At 34.4% G+C, this 22033-nt stretch overlaps 1 long non-coding RNA gene and 1 pseudogene across 2 annotated transcripts in view; one reads left to right on the forward strand and one right to left on the reverse strand.

The window, feature by feature from the left end:
- Window positions 1-21406, forward strand: part of LOC306657765 — a 197803-nt gene extending 176397 nt beyond the window's left edge. The window contains exon 3 of the long non-coding RNA XR_013762869.1: window positions 20421-21406. This is a non-coding gene — a long non-coding RNA (uncharacterized lncRNA). The remainder of the gene's footprint in view (window positions 1-20420) is intronic.
- Window positions 9569-10440, reverse strand: LOC306658264 (ubiquitin-conjugating enzyme E2 C-like; annotated as a pseudogene). Its single transcript has 2 exons — window positions 10086-10440; window positions 9569-9981 (listed from the first exon to the last, which is right to left on the reverse strand). The product of its transcript is annotated as a ubiquitin-conjugating enzyme E2 C-like (transcript).
- Window positions 21407-22033: the final 627 nt, after the last annotated feature.

Genomic DNA, 22033 nt, shown 5'->3' on the forward strand with positions numbered 1-22033 from the left:
TCCAGAATATACAAAGAACCCAAAAAACTTAACAACAAAGATACAAATAACCCAATCAATAAAGGGGCAAAGGAACTGAGCAGGCATTTCACAGAAGAAGAGATATGAATGGTCAACAATATATGAAAAAATGTTCAACATCTCTAGCAATTAGAGAAATGCAAATTAAAACTACATTAAGATTCCATCTCACTCTAGTCAAAATGGCAATTATCAAGAATTCAAGTAACAGTTAAAGTTGGCAAGACTATCATGCTAAATTAAATGAGCCAGTCCCCAAAAACCAAAGGCCAAATGTTCTCTTTGATGTATAGATGCTAACACACAGTAAGGGGAGAGGGGAAGAATAGAAGCTTCCTGGATTATATAAAGGAAGGGAGGGGAGATTGGAATAGGAAAGATAGTAAAATGAATCAGAAATAACATTCCTATGTGCATATATGAATACATGACCAGTGAAACTCCACACCATGTACAACCACAAGAATGTGGTTAAATGTCCCTTTAATAACAAGCTATGCAGAAACAAATACTCCGTGTCTGTTATACCCTGGATTACAATTATATTACTAGGGTTTCAGATTTATTGTGGGATAAAATTAATTAAAAAATATGTAGTGCCTATATAAGTATATCATTATTATTTATCAAAAATGGCCATAGTGGTATGGGTACAAAAAGTCACTCAGAGCTCTAACTGCATCCTTGAGACAGAAAGATACAATGTGGTCAGATTCAGATTATCATCTTACATTTAACATCTCTGAACTTAATTGAGAATTCTAGACTCCCATTGGGAAGGTGCATCAGTGAAAATAATAAAATCTCTTGTAGTCTTTTTATCTTTCATTCCTTGACCCACACACGCCTTAGAGATGAGATTCTTTTACCAATATTGATGCATCTTTTTGTTACAGAAAACACGAGATGGAAAGGATTACTCTCAAACCAGTTCCATCTTTCTATCAGTCCTGCAGAATTATTTATTTGGCATGGGTCTTAGTGAACAGGGTTACGTTTCAACTGATAATTCCTAAAGTAAGATGTCATCCATAGTCTCTCACTGATGGAACAATTATAATAGAGAAGAGGGTCTTTTCAGGGCAAAAGGACCCATTATGTTACAAATGCAAGAACTGTACATTTTATTTTGTTTTCTTACCCTTCCTACTTTTCCAGTAAAATCCATTTCTTTCATTCCCATTTGTTCACTGACACCTTCAGATTCTGCTTTGAAATTTTTCATTGTCCTTACCTAAATAAGATTCTGTCAACTTCATTTTGTTTGTGAGATAGCAAAAATAGTGTTAAGTGCCCAGCTTTGGTGTAGCGCTCCTTTACTTGATTCTCAGGTCTGCCAGTGACAGAAACTTAATTTTGAATATGTTATACAATCTGAATAAGCCACATATTATCACTCTAAAAAGGGAAAAACTATATCCTGGATCAGAGCCTTCATAATTATATGGCATTGTATATAATATTATTATGGTAACTTACATATAAAAAGTCTCAATTTGAGAAATAAATTTTATTGAAAATTTGTTTATTTTAGCAAACAGAATATTGAGTCTTTTTTATTTATTTTTTAATTAAAAATCATAAATTTACATAGGGCAATGTTGTTTGATTCATTCTGTTATTTTTTACCCTTCCCCCCCTCCCCTCCCACCCCTCTTTTCCCTCTATACAGTCCTTCCTTCCTCCATTCTTACCACCCTCCTTATCCCTAACCCTAACCCTAACCCTAACCCTAACGCTAACCCCTCCTACCCCCCATTATATGTCCTCATCCACTTATCAGTGAGATCACTCGTCCTTTAGTTTTTGAGATTGGCTGATCTCACTTAGCATGATATTCTCCAATTTCATCCATTTGCCTGCAAATGCCATAATTTTATCATTATTCATGGTGGAGTAATATTCCATTGTATATATATGCCACAGTTTCTTATTCATTCATCAACTGAAGGGCATCTAGTTAGGTTCCACAATCTGGCTATAGTGAATTGAGCAGCTATGAACATTGATATGGCTGTATCTCTGTAGTATGCTGATTTTAAGTCCTTTGGGTATAGGCCAGGGAGTGGGATAGCTGGCTCAAATGGTGGTTCCATTCCAAGCTTTCTGAGGAATCTCCATACTGCTTTCCAGAGTGGCTGCACTAATTTGCAACCCCACCAGCAATGTATGAGTGTACCTTTTTCCCCACATCCTTGCCAACACCTATTGTTGCTTGTGTTCTTGATAATCGCCATTCTAATTGGGGTGAGATGAAATCTTAGGGTAGTTTTGATTTGCATTTCTCTTATTACTAGAGATGTTGAACATTTTTCATATATCTGTTGATTGCTTGCACATCTTCTTCTGTGAAGTGTCTGTTCATTTCCTTAGCCCATTTGTTGATTGGATTATTTGTATTCTTGGTGTAGAGTTTTTTGAGTTCTTTATAGATTCTGGAAATTAGCACTCGCTCTATCTGAAGTATGAGTGGCAAAGATATTCTCCCACTCTGTAGGCTCTCTCTTCACATTACTGATAGTTTCCTTTGCTGAGAGAAAGCTTTTTAGTTTGAATCTATCCCAGTGGTTGATTCTAGCTTTTATTTCTTGTGCTATGGGAGTCCTGTTAAGGAAGTCTGATCCTAAGCCAACAAGTTGAAGGTTTGGACCTACTTTTTCTTCTATAAGATGCAGGGTCTCTGGTCTGATTCCGAGGTCCTTGATACATTTTGAGTTGAGTTTTGTGCAGGGTGAGAGATAGGGGTTTAGTTTCATTCTGTTGCATATGGATTTCCAGCTTTCCCAGCACCGTTTATTGAAGAGGTTATCTTTTCTCCATTGCATATTTTAAAGTAGAAGGTTACAAGATCAATGCTCATAAATCCAATGCATTTTTATACATAAGAGATGAATCTTCAGAAAGAGAAATTAGGAAAACTATCCCATTCACAATAGCATCAAAAAAATAAAATAAAATACTTGGGAATCAATCTCACAAAAGAGGTGAAAGACCTCTACAATGAGATCTATGGAACACTAAAGAAAGAAATTAAAGAAAACCTTAGGAGATGGAAAGATCTCCCATGTTCTTGGATAGGCAGAATTAATATTGTCAAAATGGCCATCCTACCAAAAGTGCTATACAGATTCAACGCAATTCCAATTGAAATCCCAATGATGTACTTTACAGAAATAGAGCAAGCAATTATGAAATTCATCTGGAAGAATAAAAAACCCAGAATAGCTAAAGCAATCCTCAGTAGAAAGAGTGAAGCAGGGGGTATCGCAATACCAGATCTTCAACTCTATTACAAAGCAATAGTAACAAAAATGGCATGGTATTGGTATCGAAATAGACAGGTAGATCAATGGTACAGAATAGAGGACATGGACACAAACCCAAATGAATACAATTTTCTCATACTAGAGAAAGGTGCCAAAAATGGAGTCTTTATAAGTGTGGAAATTTTTAAATTATAAGTATATAATGGTTTCTATCTTATTGACTTAATGATGCCTAATAAATTCTTGCATTAAAAATATATATATTCTAACTAACAGCATAGATCAATAGAGAACAAAACTATATTAGCAGTCACAGAATGAGGAGTGTTTCTTAAGATCATGTTAACCTCATTACATTCTAAGATTTATTAAATGTTTTGTGAAAGTATTTTATAGTACCCTGAGGCCTTATAAACAATATATCCAGAGAATCTTAGAATTGCCATTAAATACAATCATCTATTCAGTCTTTCTGTAGGAAGATGAATTCTGCCTTGTGTTTCTAACAATGGCAGTTAAAACCTTAAATTCAATGCTTTATGGAGATCATCTTCCTTCAAATATGTTCTTTCTCTGGGGGAAGTTCAGTGGCAAATTTTCTGGTAATTGGAAAGACTAAAATTATTATTTTCTTATTCTTTTTTTTTAATTTTAAAATGCTGGAGTACATTAGTGTTTAAAGCTTTACCTTAATAAGTCACTAATAATGTTAAATTAGGAAATTTTTTCTCAAATTATCCTTGGTCAGAGATCAGCAAATCTTTTTTCAGTAATAAGCCAAACAGTAAAATATTTGAGTTTTGAAGGCATTGTGAATATTTCTTCTTTGCTTTGTGTCCCTTTAAATTAAGATAATAATTGTTTGCTTTTTCCTGGAAAATCAACAATATCTCTGGGCTTTTGTTTCTCCAGGGGTTACTAAGGCACTATGTCCTTTAGAACCTTAATATTTTCTGGGGTTCTACTTTTCCCCAGTATCTGAATGGCCCTGTGTTGCTTTCTAAAGAAAAGGGACATCTGAGATGTATCTATCTACTTATATTTTTAGTCAAAAAGGGCACAAGTTTGCCAAGAAAAGTAACAGCTTTTTTCAAAGTAAAGTGTATTTCATGGGATGTGACTTATCCAAAGAACTTAGATCCTTTACTCCTAACATACCATAAACACATTTAAAACTTTTCAGGACTGAAATGAAGGAGTAATTATGAGGATTTCAGGACATTCTTGGCCACTGTCATCAAAAGAGCAGTATGAAATCACCATACTGCTATGTGACTTAACCTAAACTGTCTATAAGTCCTTCTGTGGAAGCCAAAACATTAATGCAGTCCTTTGTGATTTAGAATTAGCTCACCAGTGACCTCCTACTCAGTCATAAACCTTTTCACCATTTTATGCTCGATAGGTTTGGACAAGCCCTTAAATTCTCTGTTACATAACTTATACCAAGAGCATATTATAGTGGCTATTTGATAAAGCAGCAAAAGACTTCCCACTTTATCTTGAGGAGAAATAGACACAGCAGCTAACTCTGTCATTGTGGTTTAGAATCTCCTTTAAACATGAGAATTTTCATTGTGTAAAATCTTTTTCACTCATTGAAGAAACATAAATATCTGTGTAGGCATCCTTACCTCCTGTCAAATCCTATTACTTTCTCCTCCATGCACTTTAATTCATTGTAGTAATATTTTACTTCCTGCTATTCTTTTTTTTCCATTACCTGAAGAAGCAGGAATGGTGATTTACTATCTTCTATTCACAAGCTATTTTATCTGAGCTAGATTTATTATAATCGTTAGAAAAACTTGATTATTTTTGGTTGATGGCTTGTATCTTCAGATCAAAATTGGAAAATATCAGAAAGGAGGCATGAGAGTCAACTCACCACTGGAGTATTGCCCCTTGCTGGAAGCAAACTCTACCAAAGTGATAGAAGTCATTGCTCTCACCAGAACTTGTTAGAGACAAGAAGGCTAATGAACAAACATGAGACTGGAGAGCTGATAACAATTTCCTAGCTGACCATTAAACAGACATACCTACCTTATTTAAGTTCTTACTTCTTAAGAAGAGTTTTATTGAGACTTAATAGGCAAGTTTCAATGAGTCTATATTATATAATCCCAGCAATTGAGTAAGAAAATGAATCCTGCGAGAAACACAGGCATATATTTCATAAGAATAATTTCTTGTGTTCTCAGGAAGACTGCATAATGTTATCACAGAAGTACATGAAAAACTGAAATGATTTTACATGGAATTAGTCACTTAAAGAAGGACAAATTGAGTTCTAACGCTTTGTAGGCAAAATTCACTAAAATTGATTAGTAAATTTTCATAGTATATCATAACTTCAATCAGTACAATTCTAGTTAAACTACAAAGTGCCACATGGGCAAGATTTCAAACCCAAGGACACTCCAAATGGACATTATATCCTATAGTTCTGCAGTGGAATTTAGAAATCTTCTCATTGCCTTTCTTCGGGCCGGATTAAAGGCTTGCTTTGATGGAGAGCTGTGGCTTTAATAGTAATAAAAGCAATAGCTTGATGTCGCATTCTCACCTTGAGTAGTATCAATCGTTAATGACAGCAGTACCCAATTAATTGGAGTAATTACTGAAGAGTTTTGTAAATACTTTGGAGTTCATTGTTTATGAAGGAGTTAAAATTTAAGTGCCCATAATTAAAGCACAGAATCTGTAGTCTAGCAAATGAACTTAGGAAAAGAAACAAAGAGGGACAGGCCTGAGGCCTGAACATACCTAAACAAGCCTAAAATAAGACTGCCAAATTATCAAAAACTAACTGGCCATGGAGGATAAACAATCTCCACAAGGCCGTGGACCATCTGGTGTCACCCACTTTCCCCCTTCTTCCCTTTTCTTTAAGGTTAACTTGACCCCTGCTAACCAAAATAAACTGCCCTACCACATTGCTGGAATGTCAATTTGCACATACTACTTGCTGATGTAATCAATGTAGTCATGTGCCCGCTTATGTTTGAATCAGCCAATTATGTGTACCCGCGCCAAACTCCCTAACTTTTCCTATATAAACCCCTGATTTCTAAGCCTCATGGTCAACTCCTCTATCTCCTGCGTGAGATACGTGTTGGCCCGGAGCTCCGCTATTAAAGTGCCTCATGCTTTTGCATCAAGCCGGTCTCTCGTGTTTCCTGGAGCATGCCATCCTGAGACTCGAGTAAGGGTCTTCCTTTTGGGGGGTCCTACATTTACATCTGATTCACTATAGAATGCCTATATAATCCCCAATCTACATGAAAATTGGAAAGAATAAATAAAAGCTCAAATTAAAACTTTAGAGAACCTGATACTTTTGTACTTTGATGTATTGTCATTGACTTGAATGACAATGAATTTAACACTTTCTGGGTTTTTGTCAACTTTTTGGGTATGTATAACCAAAATTATGTAAATATCATTTCTGTCTTATTACTCCTAATCATAGCATCACAAATGACCAAATATTTAAAAACGCATGAAATTTATCCCTTTTTTCTTCAATAGCTTCCAAAATAACCATTGTATGATCTAAAATCCTGAAACATGGTTTCAGGATGTGACATCAAAGAAATGGGTCCTTGATTTCCAGTGGAATTTGTACCTATCAGACACTGAACTTTAGAACAGTAGTAAAACCTCAAAATGTTGGGAGTGTTGACTGAACCATAGGTTCCAAACTGTCCTGTGGCAGAGGTGATGCCCTTCTAGAGAACTCTCTGTACAGTGGTGTCGAAGGCATGTCTCAGTTGCTATGGTGATGCCCTGTTCAATAGGTGATTTTGTGCTACAGAGCAATTTAGTTCTTGACCTTGAGTTCCAGACACAAGCTGCTTGGGAGTAGAAAGTTATGGATGCAAGCTGATAATCATAATTGGGTTGCTCATACTCATGACCTTGGCTTTGCTTGCTTTGAATAAACTTTCCCACAATAACCCTTTTAATTAATAAACTTATATAATAAATGTGCTGAGCTTGCTCGTAGTCAGTTTTCCTCCACCAGAGGTTGACTGAACCACCAAGCCCCAGCTTTTTCTCTATTCATGTGTCACTTTGTTCTTTCTCCATCCCCTCATCGCCTGGTCCAGTTATCTCCCTGGAATAAATTGTCCTGCAGGTCATGATGCCAAAAGTTTGATTCACAGATTCATGTCTCTCAGTTAAAAAAAAAAAAAAAAAAAAAAAAAAAAAAAAAGTCAATTCTTTCTAACAGCATCCTAAAAACATCAATATTATTAAGAATTTTAGTAAGAGACTTCTAAATGAGAAAGCTTCAACCTAAGACTTCAGTGCCAAATATAAGACTATGTAAGAGACTTCTCTATCTGTGGAAGAGATCATAGATATTCGTGTGTCAACTTACATTCTTTTGCTTTTTATTTTCTGAGATATCTTTCCTATTTTGCACGTTAAGTTCTCTTTCATAGTCTCTCTATAAAAGCCCATTTCTTCCTGTAGGTTTTTGCATGTTTAGTCACACTTTATCTAATAGTAGTCTAATACATGAGTGCATCTTATATCTAAACTAGCTAAAGCATAGAATCAAAATGAATGTTTTCTGGGCTTGTACTTATTTCTATTTGGAAGATATCTAATTTCAGATAACTAATTGATTTCCTAGTAATGAGGCTCGACCATTAAATAGTATTTAGATAACAAATATCATAGAAAGCCAGACAACTAACTGCCTAAAACTTCCTACCTGTCATACTTAGGAGTTATATCTGACTTCAGTCATGTCTAAGTCTTGCCTTCATTCACAGCTTGTGTGACCAAATATTGCAGAGAGTGGCTGGAAGAGAACCAGTGGCATATATATGAAAGCAATGTCATTTTCTCAGATTACAAGATATATTAATTCTCTTTTGTTTTATATCTACCCCAAGATCTAAGTTCTACATTTTTTATTACCTAACTGTTGGACTGCTTTTAATTTTTGGTGTGTCAATTATTGGAGACTTATTTTGTTCTTTTCCATCTATATATAATTTGTCATTTTTATCACTTAAACATGAAGTGAAACTCAAAATTATTCTACCAAGTGAAGCAAAGATCCTGTGAGAGACTATTATGAAAGATTTCATTCATGTTTTAATTAAGCTTTTTCCCCACTTGAAGTACCATCTACATATAGAAAAAATACTTAAGTGTTAAGTAAAGATAATTTGGCTTATATTTTTCTCTGACTCCTGGGTACTGGTATCAAATTCTCCACTTCTGTTATTCTGAAAATGATTGCATTTCTCCCTTAATTTGTGGATTCTATTTTTACTGGGTTCAAAATTGTAGGTTGGCAATTAGTTCGTTTCAGAACTTGGAAGTTGCGATCCCATTGTCAGTCTTATTGTTCTTCTTCAATGTAATGTGTCATTTTGTTCCTCTAACCTCTTTTAAAATCACATCCAACCTGATTTTCAACAATTATTATGCGTGTGCAAGGCTTTAAATATTTTTCTTTTGACCTTCCTGAAACTTCTTTAAAATGAAGCTTGAATAGCTAAAAAAATCGCTGTCCTGCCCTATACCACCATTTTCTCTTCATCTTCAATTTCACATATGCTGAGACTTTTCATCCTTTCTCATATTTTTCTTATGGATTCTTCTGACATTTCCATGATTTTCCTTTTTATTTTTTTTGCCATGTTATTTGCTAGTACAGTAATTCCCACTTAATCAAACCTCTTCTCTATATCTCAAATCTGCTGTTAAACTTTCAATGAGTTGTTTTATTTTAGTTATTGTATTTAGTGGCTTAAAAACTTTCACTTGATACTTTTTCATGGATTCTAACGTCCTGATAAAATTTTCCATCTATTATCCATTTTTCTCAGTATCTTGTTTTGATAATTTAAAGGTTTTTTTTTTTTAATTCTTATAAGGTCATCTTGGTTCTGTTTCTAATTGTTTCTCTATCAACTTTATTTTTGTTAGAATTAATTTAATTCCTTTTCAAAAAATTTATTCTACTTTATCATACATGACAGTAGAATGCATTTATACATTTTGATAGATCATACATAAATGGAGTATAATCTCTCATTTTTCTGATTATACATATTGTAGGACCACATCAGTCATGCAGTCATATATGTACGTGAGGTAATAATGTCAATTTCACTCTACTATTCTTTTTACCCCAATACTGCTTCCCCTTCCTTCACTCCCCTCTACTTAATATAAAGTAACGCTATTCTTCCCTATCCCCCACCCCGCTTATTGCAAATTTGCAAACTTGTCATGGAACCACCATTTGATCAGTTATCCCACTCCTGGGTTTATACCTAAAGGACTTAAAATCGACATACTACAGGGACACAACCACATCAATGTTTATAGCAGCTCAATTCAACATAGCTAAAATATGGAACCAACCTAGGTGCCCTTCAACAAATGAATGGATAAAGAAAGTGTGATATACGTGTGTGTGCGTGTGTGTGTGTGTGTGTGTGTGATGAAATACTACTCAGTTTTGAAGAAGAATGAACTTATGGCATTTGTTGGTAAGTGGATGAAGTTAGGGTATATTATAAGAGGCTGGACAGCCCTTGTCAGGGCTATTGGCTGGAGACCTGCTTTGAGTAGGTTTCTTGCAGGTACTTCTTAAAAGTTGTAGGGTTTTTCCAGAGCTCAATAGCATGTGTGTTCAAAGGGCTGTCAATGTTGGATTCTGTGAGTAGAGAGAGAGAATGGTCAAGGAGGTAGAAGAGGTTGACCCACAGGAATCCTGACAGGCAACTATGTTGTACAGGAAGGGGTGGTCTCAGAAGTCACCTCCTAGCAGGCTCTGGATGGAGAATAGGATGGTCCTGATGTCCTTGAGGATGTCCAGGCAGATGTTACCCTGAGTGTCCACCTTAGGTGGTAGCAGGATGTGAGGAACTTCACTGTGGGTATGTTGTAAGGGTAGCCACTGGGGAACTCTAAGGACAGCTTATACCTCAGGTCTTCATATACTGTACCAGCTGCTCCATGGATGTTCCCTACCCATTTGAAAAGGTCATCTGATTCTGGGAAGGTAGAAATTCCTTTGTCACCAGACATCATAAGGGTCATCAGTTCCTGCTGTAGCCTTTTGCCCATAGGGCCCTGGGTGGTACCCCAGCTGGGCTCCACTCCTTTTTGCCTCTGCAGCAATGCTAGTGACGACTGGGTTATGTTTTGCAGTTTTGAGACCATGGCAGCAGCGCTGACAGGGAGACAGAAACTCAGAGAACAGGATTGTAACTAGCTTGTAGGGTCTTCCTCAGTGCAGTTAAAGAAACAAACAAAAACCGCCAGGAAACCATAAAGTGGTGACTCTCTTCTCTCTCAATAACCTTGGGAAATCAAATTCCAATATATTTTCTTACCAGTCCCCTGAGCTTCCCCAAAACAGTGCTAGATTTTCTGTGTTTAGCTCTGCTCATTTCTCTTGATTCTTGGCTTTTGGCCTTGTGTGAAGAATCAGCAAAAGTTCTACAGGGAAAGGTGGTTTGATTGAGGTTTCCCAGATGTTGCTCTCTGAATCCTGCTTTCCTTGGGCACTTTCAAATCTTTGAAGCCAGATCTCTAATGTTTCCCTTAGCCAGCACCATCTTAGCTGGAAGAAGAAACTGAGGCTTGCAATGACTCTGTGCCCTGCCACAACCAAAAAAAAGAAAAAAAAAAAAAAAAGTATTTCTTAAGATAGTTTCAAGTTCTCATTTTATTTTGAAGTTCTGAAAATTAACTGCAAAATTTAAAAAGGCATTGATTCTCACTATAGCAATTGTATATATGCAATACATTACACACACACACACACACACACATACATATATATGAATGTAATTATAGAAAGAGCTTCTAAAATTATCATTAAACTAACAATTATACCTCTGAATTATATTATAGTGCAGATGTTTTATATGTTTTGTAATGTTTTTGTTTTTTGGGTCTTTTTTAGGGGGATACCAGAGATTGGACCTAGGGCCACTTAACCACTGTGCCACATCTCCAGCCCTTTTTTATACATATATTTAAATTTTGAGACAGGGTTTCATTAAGTTGCTCAAGTCCTTGCCAATTTGCTGAGACTGACTTTGAACTTGTGTTCCTCCTGCCTCTGCTTCCTGAGTCTCTGGGATTGCAGGATTGCTCCACCACACTGGCTCCTCCAGGTTTTTATGCTAATGAAGTTGACTAAACAGGCGATTCAGGTTTTGCTATTTTGTTTTTGTTGTGCTGGAGATTGAACTCAGGGCTTCTTGCATTCTAGAAAAGCCCTTTACCACTGATCTACATTTCCAGCCCAGGTTCTCTTGGCTTTCCCAAATAAGGTTGGTTATTAAACTATAAGGAAAATTTACATAAATTTTGCCATTAAGGTATCAAATTTTGAAATATGTTGCTTTTCTTATCAAATATTAAAATCAGTAGCATTTTAAAAATAAATTACCATCTCCTAAAAATTAAATGGTGATGGACAAATAATTATAAAAATAAAATTAAAGCCACTGTGGTGGAGATAGGAAGAGAAATTGAATTTCATGGTAATTTAACCATCCCTACCATGGACAAAAGAAGTAATGGAACTAACTGTGATGGAAAGAGCTGGACCTCCCAGGGCTTCTTCCTTGTCCTCATGTTGCTCTCTTCAAAATGTTACAAATAATCAAGACAATATTATAGGAACCAGTCTTTAATGTGAGCTATATTTGTCTGACATAGGACATCTGGCACTGTTGGATGTAGGTAACGCTTCTCTAATAAGGCATCTAAATTGTGAAGAATAAGAAACACTTTTTCTCAGCATAAAACAGAAAAAATTCTCTTGTACATTATGATCAGGACCTATAGCAGTCCCTTGAAGCAAAAATTGCAAGTAATTGGAAGGCAAAACATAACAAGAAATGCAAGTTTTATTTACATTCAAGATTTGTTGAATTATGCAAATTTAGTGACTGATCTATGAACACACATACAGAAGCATGGAAATAACAGCTTAGTTTTGTGATATATACTTGCTCTCACAAGTTTGTGAAAACTTCTCGAGATACTTGTTTTCAAGTGTCTCAAGAGACACTTGTTTTTATTTCTGAAGTTCATATTGTACATTGTATTTGATACTATACTCACATATTTTAACAAAATGTTAAATAAACAATATATGAAAAAGAATCAAATGAGACTTCTTAAACTATAAAATACAATGCAAGTAGCTGTGTCATCTTTCTAGAAAAATCCACACCTTTATTATCTATAATTTTCTATTAAAATTTCTTTGAAGTAGAAGAAACATATAAGGCATTTTGAAAACATTCTTTGCAGAATCCTTTCAAATACATACATTTTTCTCTGTTTAATAGAGCTCAGTTTTTTTTAACTAAATTGATCATACTTTCAATGATGTACATGTTATGGTTTTAAAAAGGCGTTCAATTAGTTTTCCTTTATAAATGGCATTTTTTTCATACTGAGTTCTATTTATAATGTAACAGTTTGTTAAAATGTGTGATTATAATATAAAATATAATGCATAAAATGAACTTCAGAACTAGTAATGCACAAAGTGATCTTCAGAAATAAAAACCAGTATCTCTTGTGAAGTACTCAAACAACTTGTGTGTGCGTGTGTGTACATCATCATAAAAGTTGGTTATTTCCATGCTGCTGCATGTGTGTTCACATCAGTATATCTGTGTAATTCAACTAATCCTAAAGTGTTTCAAGAGACAGCAACATGAAGGATGGCTCCCTCTATTCAGAGGAGCAGTTTTCTGAGGAAGGGGTATCAACGTTAGATTGTGGGGCTGAACAGTGGTAGGAAGATCAAAGAGAAGAGAAAGTTTAGAACAACAAAGAACATTCATATGTGTACTATCTTTTCAAAGACCTAGTCATAACCTCGCCTTTGTTCCATGCTATGAAAACTTTATTATAATAGAATTTCTTCTTGTTTCTTTCCATGATGTATAAATGGGTTAAACGTGGTGCCTGTATACAGGTCTTACAAAAATATCATTTATTTCTTCATAGTAAGCTTGAACTCATTAATAATCAAATTCAATTTTTATATGTGTAGTCATTTTAAATAAGCTCAAATAATCTGTTGGTTAAAATTTAGAACCTGCTCTCTTTGCATACCCTGAAATAATGTAACAAACATCTACTAACCAGAGGTAAGATAAACCTCTGAACAACAAAAAATTCCCAGATGCTGCTGCACTTTGGAGTTGTCTGGTATAGTCTCCCCCTCACACTGCTGAGTGACATCATATAGCCTCCTCTTAGATTTCCTCTCTCTTGAGAATTCTTTTATCTTCTTCCCTTTCTGGTAAGTCACATACTGGCTGGTCATTCCCTCTGGAAGTTGTCATCCTGTGAGGGACTTGTAGCATGCAAACCTATCCAAGAACTGCCCCGGTGAGAGCTTCTTGTGCTCTACTGTCACCTTGTGGTCATGTATTTTTCCTTGATACGTCTCAGAGTAAGTCACTGCATTTCACTATATAAATACCATTTATAAGGTTTAAATTATTTTTCACATTGGTAAGTAGTGTTCGATGAAGAATTAAGCAAGTGGCATATTTATAAAGAAAGAAGAACTTCTTTTCATATGTTGTGAGTTTCACTTTGAATCATCTGGACAAATTATGGCACAGACATCATTAATTATTGGCAACAACCAAGAGTGCTAGAAAACTGGAAACCCAAAGCAGTAAATAAAAGCCAGCTGAATTATTACACAGAGAAACATCTCGAGTGAGAGATGCTGCTATTGAACCAATGGACTTGTCCTTCAAAATAGAACTAGAAACTGAGCTGGTTTCAATGAAGACAATACAGATTATGTCAAACTAACTCTCAAAGGGAATAATTATAAACCCTAGAATCAAAATAGAAAAAAAAAATGAGAACAAGACCCACCAATAATAAAACAAAACAATACATATGTGTTTTAAGGAAGGAAATGCAGGTGATTTGATCCTTGAAATAGGGCGTCACTAGATGGAATCCACATTTATAACCCATTTTTTTTCTTAAAGAGGAATTAAAATTCATATTAAAAGTTCAGTCATAGTAATTGGAAAAATCATACAAGACATTAGGAATGTCAGAGCATCTGGATGTTGAGGGAGAAAAAAATTTCTGGAAAAGAAAGTTTCAGAGGGAGAGGCCAAAATGTAAATGCTTAGCAACCTTCAAATTTCAAATACTGAATAATAAAAATTAACAGAATCTAAAAAGCAAATGAAGAATATAAGACCTTATTACAAACAAAGAGAAAACAATAAAAATAACAGCAGACTTTGTGGAAATAGTAGAGGCCAGAATTTAGCAAAATGTAATCATTAAGAGGGGAGATTAAAAGAAAAAAAAAACTGTTAACCCAGAGTTATATATCTGGTGAAGATGTTCAAAAATGAAAGTGAAATAAAAATTTTTTGATTAAAGGAAGCTATAAGAATTTGTCTCCAGTAGATGTGCACAAATGAAATACTAAAGAAATAACCTTAGAATGAAATAAAATGACTATACATGGAAATTCAGATCTCTAGTTAGGAGTAAGAAACCCAAGAATTAAATAAACAAAATATTTTTCCTACATTCTTTGAAAGTCAGTTTATTGTTGGACTGAGGGTGTAGATCAGAGGTAAACTACATGTTAGTTAAAAATGAAAATAGGGTGTAATCTGGGGTGTATAGGATACATAGAAAAATACATTTCACAAAGCATGGCAAGGATGTTATTGGTACAACATTATTTATATATAAATATGTATACATATTCACATTGTTATATACAGAAGTATAATACTAATTCAAGGTAAATGGTGATGTTATACAGGGATATTTTCATTCCTAGAGGAAACACTAAAAATATGTAAAGCAGTAAGTTTAAAAATCCAAAACAGAGATATCAAAGCATAATTAAAATATGTGTTAGGTCAAAATAATAAAGGACAAAATGGAGTAAATATATAGCAAACAAAAAGGACAAAGCAAAAATTAATATCACAATGGTAGATATAAAACTATATTAATAATTATAGCAATTGAAGATGAATTGAACATTAAAATTAAATTTCCAATGCATTTGAATTGAATTAAATCATAACCTGAACCAAAATTGTATACCTGGACTATATGCACTGAGAAGGATAATGAATGCATGTTACAACATACCATACAAATAATAATCACACAAAAACTATATGCTGAAAAGTGAGGAATAATACCAGAAATAGAGAGAGACATTACATATGTCTGAATCAATTAGCATATAAAAACAGTTTTAAAATTGTATACATCAAAAACTGACAGAAGAAAAGGGGAATTAGGCAATTTTACAATTTTATGGAAAAATTTTTAAAACATAAATCAGAAAAAAATTATTCCATGCCATAGCTGACATGTACAAGTATCACCTCAGAAGTCATGTTGAAACCTAACTCCCTAAGTAATGTTAAGAGGTACAGCCTTTGGAATATGATTAAGCAAGTTGATCAGTGCTCCTTGTAAGAGAGACTCTGAAGGGCCTTCTGCCTCTTCCTCCATGTGAGGAGGGAGAAGACATCGTCTATGAAGATCTGAAGAATGAGCTTCTTTTTTTTTTAAGGTCTCAGTTGGTGTTTATTCATGTTTCTAGAACCCAGCAGCCCTCAGAACTTGAACAGGCTCAAAAAACATGCAACATGATCAGGCAGTATTTATGAACAGAAAACAGAAGTGACGTATAGAGACAGAAGTGATGTACAGAGCTTCATTGGTTTGACATACTTGAATTAGTTGTCAGTCTATCACTGACTAAAACTTAGCTGCTGTAACAGAAATGTGGTCATTTGTTACTTGAGTAAACTCCTAAGTTAATTAATTTTACTTCACACAAATGATTCCATATTGGTTTGGTCTGTTGTGTAAAATAGATAATCTTCATTCAAATCAATGGTCTTCTACAAATGTTTTAAAAATTTGTTCTAATTTGTTGTACGTGACAATAGAATGCATTTTGATAGATCATACATAAATGGAGTGTAATCTTTCATTTTTCTGATTATACATATTGTAGGATCACATTGGTCATGCGGTCTTACAAGTACATGAAGTAATAATGTCTGTTTCATTCTACTATCCTTTCTACCTCCATAAGAGTGAGCTTTTGTCAGACACTAAATCTGCTGACACCTTGATCTCAGACTTCCCAGAGGTGCACCTTACTTAGTTCTTTATTCACGTTCCAGATTCTTAGTGAAACTTCCTTTGACCGACCATCAAATTTTTAAAACAACCACTTTCTTTATCACTCTCCATTCTCCTTTTATACCCAACTTTACTTACCGTCATAACATACCCTTCCTATGTAGTTTAATGTCTGATTATTATTTGTTTACATGCACTGGTATGTAAATAAATGCCATGGCAAGCTTATACAATTTGTTCCTAACCATATCTGCAGTGCTTAAAAACAGTGCTTATTTAAACCATTGCAAGAAATATTAATGTTTAATAACACAATATTTCTCTAATTCAATGGAGAATGTAGCATCTATGAATTATGAGAAAATATAACATATTAAAGGAATTTATGAAAAAAATGCAAATAATTAAAGTTTGGAAAGAAACACTTTGGCCTACAATAATCATTTCATTTTACCATTGAGAAAACAGATCTGAAAGATTTGCCAATAACACACAGCAAGAGTGAGTGGCAGAATACATTGGCCTATACATTTTTTATCTCAATGTTGTGACCATCCCAGAATGTGGGATCATTACAGTTTTCAGTTTCTCTGATATATATATTTTTTAAATACAGAATTAGCTGCCAATGTTTAAATATTAGCATATTTCTTAGAAGAGTTTAAATACAAGGTTATTTTGAAAAATTGGAACATATAGCAAACAGAATCCATACTTCCATTTGGCAATATTTTGTACTCCTTAAGACCAAGCATGTGCCCTTAAGTCATCTTCCACTTTTACCATGTCCTCTGGGTTATGGACAAGACACTCCAACTTCATGTTTATCATTGATTTTAATATTTTATGTGTTTCCATAAAATGTATGATTTTGATAATTATAGCATCATAGACTGAGGAGAAAGTGAATTGGTATTAGCGAAAGAAAATTTATTTATTTATTTATTTTTTTTTTTGCGGTGCTGGGGATTGAACCCAGGGCCTGTGCTTGCAAGGCAGGCACTCTACCAACTGAGCTATCTCCCCAGCCTGCTTGAAAGAAAATTTAATTGACACTGTCTCAAACTTCTGCCCTCAATATTTTAGTTATTTAATATCCGTATACCCCTGTTTAAATGCTCTTTTCATGTTTCTATCTCCAAATCAATTGATTCTACTCAAAAAGTCACCTAGGGAAATATCACATATGTCATTTGTACTTTGTTGTAAATGACCTTAGTAAAGGCCATAAATTTTTATCTTCTAGTAGATATGGGTTTTTTTGATTAAATATGTCTTGACTGAGAGATGGGAAAGATTATTGCTTGGTTTGTGTATAGTCTGAGATCCTAGGAAGGAAGCCAAATCCAGACTGATTTCATGAGGTTAGTTTTTGATAGTCATAGATGAATATTCCTATTCAAAAAAGTTTCTGGACAGTTGAAAGACAGGATGTTGGGAGAGAAATATGAGGGAAAGAAGGGGGAGAGTTATGTTAAATTGTACCAAACTGGTTTTGTTGCTTGTCCTTGGTGTGCATGGCTAATGCTAGATTACTGAATTTGTTTTTTAGAACACAAGTTTGTATTTCTATTTCAAGTGTTATAGAATTCTAGAAAAATCAAGTCTTATATTTTATATGAATCAAATTTTCTTTTACCATATTTACCCACTGCTTAATTGTTGGAGGCATCAAAAATGTATCCAGCCTGTTGGTTCTTGGTTTGAAGGCAGCTTATTATGTGCACTTTTTGGGAAAAATGGGAATTAAGAGAAAGCCAAATCATTAACATTTTTGTCTGTTTTAATGATATCATAAATAATTTTATGTGGTTGTTTACTTTTTCTTTATTGCCCACATAACCTCCTACGTGGCCAAATTCATTTCTTGATGGCATGCTGGTGATCAAATTTGTAGGTGCTTACTAAAATAATTGTGCTGATGAGACATATGGGTATAGTTTTCTTCCAGCTAATTTAATATTTGTCCTTCAATGTCTACATAATATTTTGGTTTCCTAAACAGTATAACCAGCATTGATAATTACCAATTTTGCAGGATTGTCTTCTCTGTTCTCAATACTGCTGTTGTCATCTGTCATCTAGGATGTTGTTTTCCCTTCTTGCATTAGAAAGATTTAATGTGACATTCAAACTCAGGCAATTGCAGGTTAAAGTCTGAAATATTCTCTCTGTACCTTTATTTCTTAAGAAGAAATACCTTAGGGCACAAAAAAAACTTTTCTTCCAGAGGAAAGAGTTCTGTCACTCTCACTGGTAGGTACAGACAATTTGATGGCATAATACACTTCAATTTAATACAGAATAATTTGAACTTTTTTAAAAAAGTGTGCATCAAAAAAAAATATTGTCACTACATAACTAAAAATATCATTGCTTATGATAGCTCTAAAACTGGGGTGACAAGATTTTGGAAAAGATAAATAGGTATTAGTTATGAGGATTCTGTCATTTGTTTTTTTCTCATGACATATATTTAGAGTAAAAATGTGACTAATTGCTCAGGGATTCCTGTAAACTAACACTGGAGAAAATAAACTATTCTGTAACTTAAGAGAGAATATGTTTATGCACAGTGCATGAAATACTGATCCCTCTAGCCTATTTTAAATTTTTTAATATTCTATTTTGTCCAAAATTTTGTATTTTTAGCTTTTATATTTGGTTTATAAATTCACCTCAGAGTGATAAAAAAGAAGTCTGAAAATACCAGGAATGCATTCTTACACCTTTTAGACACATTGTTGAGCTCCAGAAAGTGTACTGAAATATAGAATGTATTGACCAGACTTAAACACAGCTTATGGCCTATCTTTCTAAGTCCCTTATCTCCTGTCTTCTCTAACTGCATCTTCTGTTTAGTACTCTTAGTTGATAATTGCACAAGAGTACTCCAATTTTAGATAGACATTTCTTAGTTAATTGTAAAATTATCCTTATTGAAACTACAGGGAATCACATGCACATACTAGATTAAGACTCATTGGAGAAACCCTTGGTGAGTTATTTAAAATTATTAAAAACCTAAAACAATTGTGTAAAACATATGTTATAAATCAACTCATTTGTTTATTACACAAGTATATATTTGGTATTAAGAGGCTGTAATACCAGATTGCCTGGTTCAATCCTATATCAAGCACTTAAACCTGGCAAGTTAAATTCTTTTATGTGGGTGGGATTCTCTATTACAAGACTTTTGTAAGAACTATCAATAATGTCAGAAAGCATGCATATTATGTGAAAATAATCAGTAAATATTTGTCACCATTAGCAGTTCAATATCAATCATAAAGATCACAATGATTTTGTTTATATCTAACTATATGTCTCCATAATCTCTTTAAGGAAGTCAGTAAAGAAAAACACAAATTCACTATATCATGAGGATCTGGGAAGGTTTCTAATGAAACTTGAATATATGGAAGTCACTAAGTTAACAAAAAGAGAATGAGTTACAGGCAGAAGTTTCAGGAAATTTAAAGCCTCCTGAGGCAACAGACAGAATCAAGAGCAAGTAATAGATAGATTTTACTGAAAAGAAATCTACCAAAATAGGAAGGAAAGAAAGAATAATGAACACACAATGTAAAGACTGTTATGGACTCTGAAAAATAATTGACTCCTTGAATGATCTCTCTGATAAGCAGATGATGATACATAATGGGGGTTGGGAGGGAGGCAAGAATGGAGGAAGGGTGGATTGTGTAGAGGAAAAAGAGGGGTGGGAGGTGCGGGAGGAAGGAAAAATAACAGAATGAGACAAACATCATTACCTATGTACACGTATGATTACACAAATGGTGTGACTCTACTTCATGTACAACCAGAGAAAAAGTTGTACCCCATTTGTTTACAATGAATCAAAATAAATAAATTATTTAAAAATGATTGAATCCTTTAAAAATTTCAAGCAGGACAATGATATGGTTTAATTTCTTTCAGGACATGGTATAGGAACTGGGAATGAATGCAGGTGTGAAAAAGATAAGAGGTAAGTCCTGTTACCTGGGAGGGTTTTGCAATGGTGAATGTGAGATTGAGCCTAACTTGTACTAAACAAAAGGAGGAGAGGAGGAAATAAATGCATGCTTTTGAAATGGAATCAACCTGACCCATGGACCCTGCAGTGAGTTGGGAGTAAATTGAATTAGAAGTCACACCCAGGGGTGTGACTGGATCCTCCCAGGAAAGTCTTCCTATGAGTAAAAATGATAAGTTGGTTTTTGTTATCTGTTGCTGGATCTATGGGACATTTAGAAGGTGTACACACACACACACACACACACACACACACACACACACACACACACACAGATGGTGATCCAGGATCAGATAGCCACCCCAGAATTATTCATTTCAAAACGGTGATAGTAGTTACCATTTTTATTTTCATTATTCTATGAGTGGGTAGAATTGTCTAGGAAGGGCTCACCAGTAACAGAAAGGTGTAAAGAATTTGTAAGAGAGAGGAGGAATAGTAGGAAAAGGGAAAGTCTGGAAAGTGAGTGATAAAAGTAGGTACTGCTAGAAACTCAAATGTGTCCTTTTTACTGGGAATTTAGAAAAGTGGTGACACTGCAAAATAGTTTCAATAGCATGTTGCTGACAGAACCCGTTGTAGTGATAGGGCAGAAATATTCTGTTGTCAAAAAATATGTAGTGCTAGAGCTGGGAGATAGCTCAGTTCTCAGAGTTCTTTGCTTGCATGCACAAGGCCCTGGGTTCAATGCTAGCACCACAAGAAAAAAAAAAAAAAATTGTGCTATACATTGATTGTATTAAATAGTTTGTGTAGTGTGACCTCATTTCTACTAAAATATTTGTTAATGTATTCATGTAGGCAGGAATACATGACTTTTAAATATAACTGTTAGCAGTGGTTCTTTTTAGTGGAGCTACTGGTATTCATAATTTCTTCATTGAACTTCACTGAGATATTCATTTCCATAATACCAATGAATTCCTGTAGAAATTAGGAAATATTATTTTAAGATTAACTGCTAAGAAAAAAAATGTAGGAACTGAAAAAATATTCAGAGTCTGAGGGACTTCTCTGAGATGGAAGACATATGCTTATCTCTTTATGTTAGGAAAAAGAAATCAGTGGAGAGAGGAGGCCAAATATTGGAGAAGAAAGAACAAACATGGAAAGAACAAACTCAGGAGAAGAACGAGCTTCAAGAATGACAGCATAGGAAAAACTATTAGTTTTGGATAGGCAGACAGTGTCCTCATGAGCACTAGGGAGTGATGTGAGCTGAAGAGGAATATGTGGTCTTTTTACTATTGTGGACATTAATTTAAATATCACCTAAAATGAATGGTAAAATAAAATAAAGCATGAATTTATTCCCATATTAGGTGTTGGTAAAGTTTGTTTTAAATCAGTTTGGTTCATTTATGTAAGATATGTTCAGACTGGGAGTAAAACAATAAGGAAAAGTAGAGATTAGTATTAAAACTTACTAAAAAGTAAAGGAAATGACTGTAGGGACACAGACAAATCCAACCCACATAAATATGAGGTTGCCATCTTCATTTACTGAAAGTACCTA

The sequence above is a fragment of the Sciurus vulgaris genome, assembly GCF_902686455.1.
Source record: "Sciurus vulgaris genome assembly, chromosome: 1".
Taxonomy (NCBI): Eukaryota; Metazoa; Chordata; class Mammalia; order Rodentia; family Sciuridae; genus Sciurus; species Sciurus vulgaris.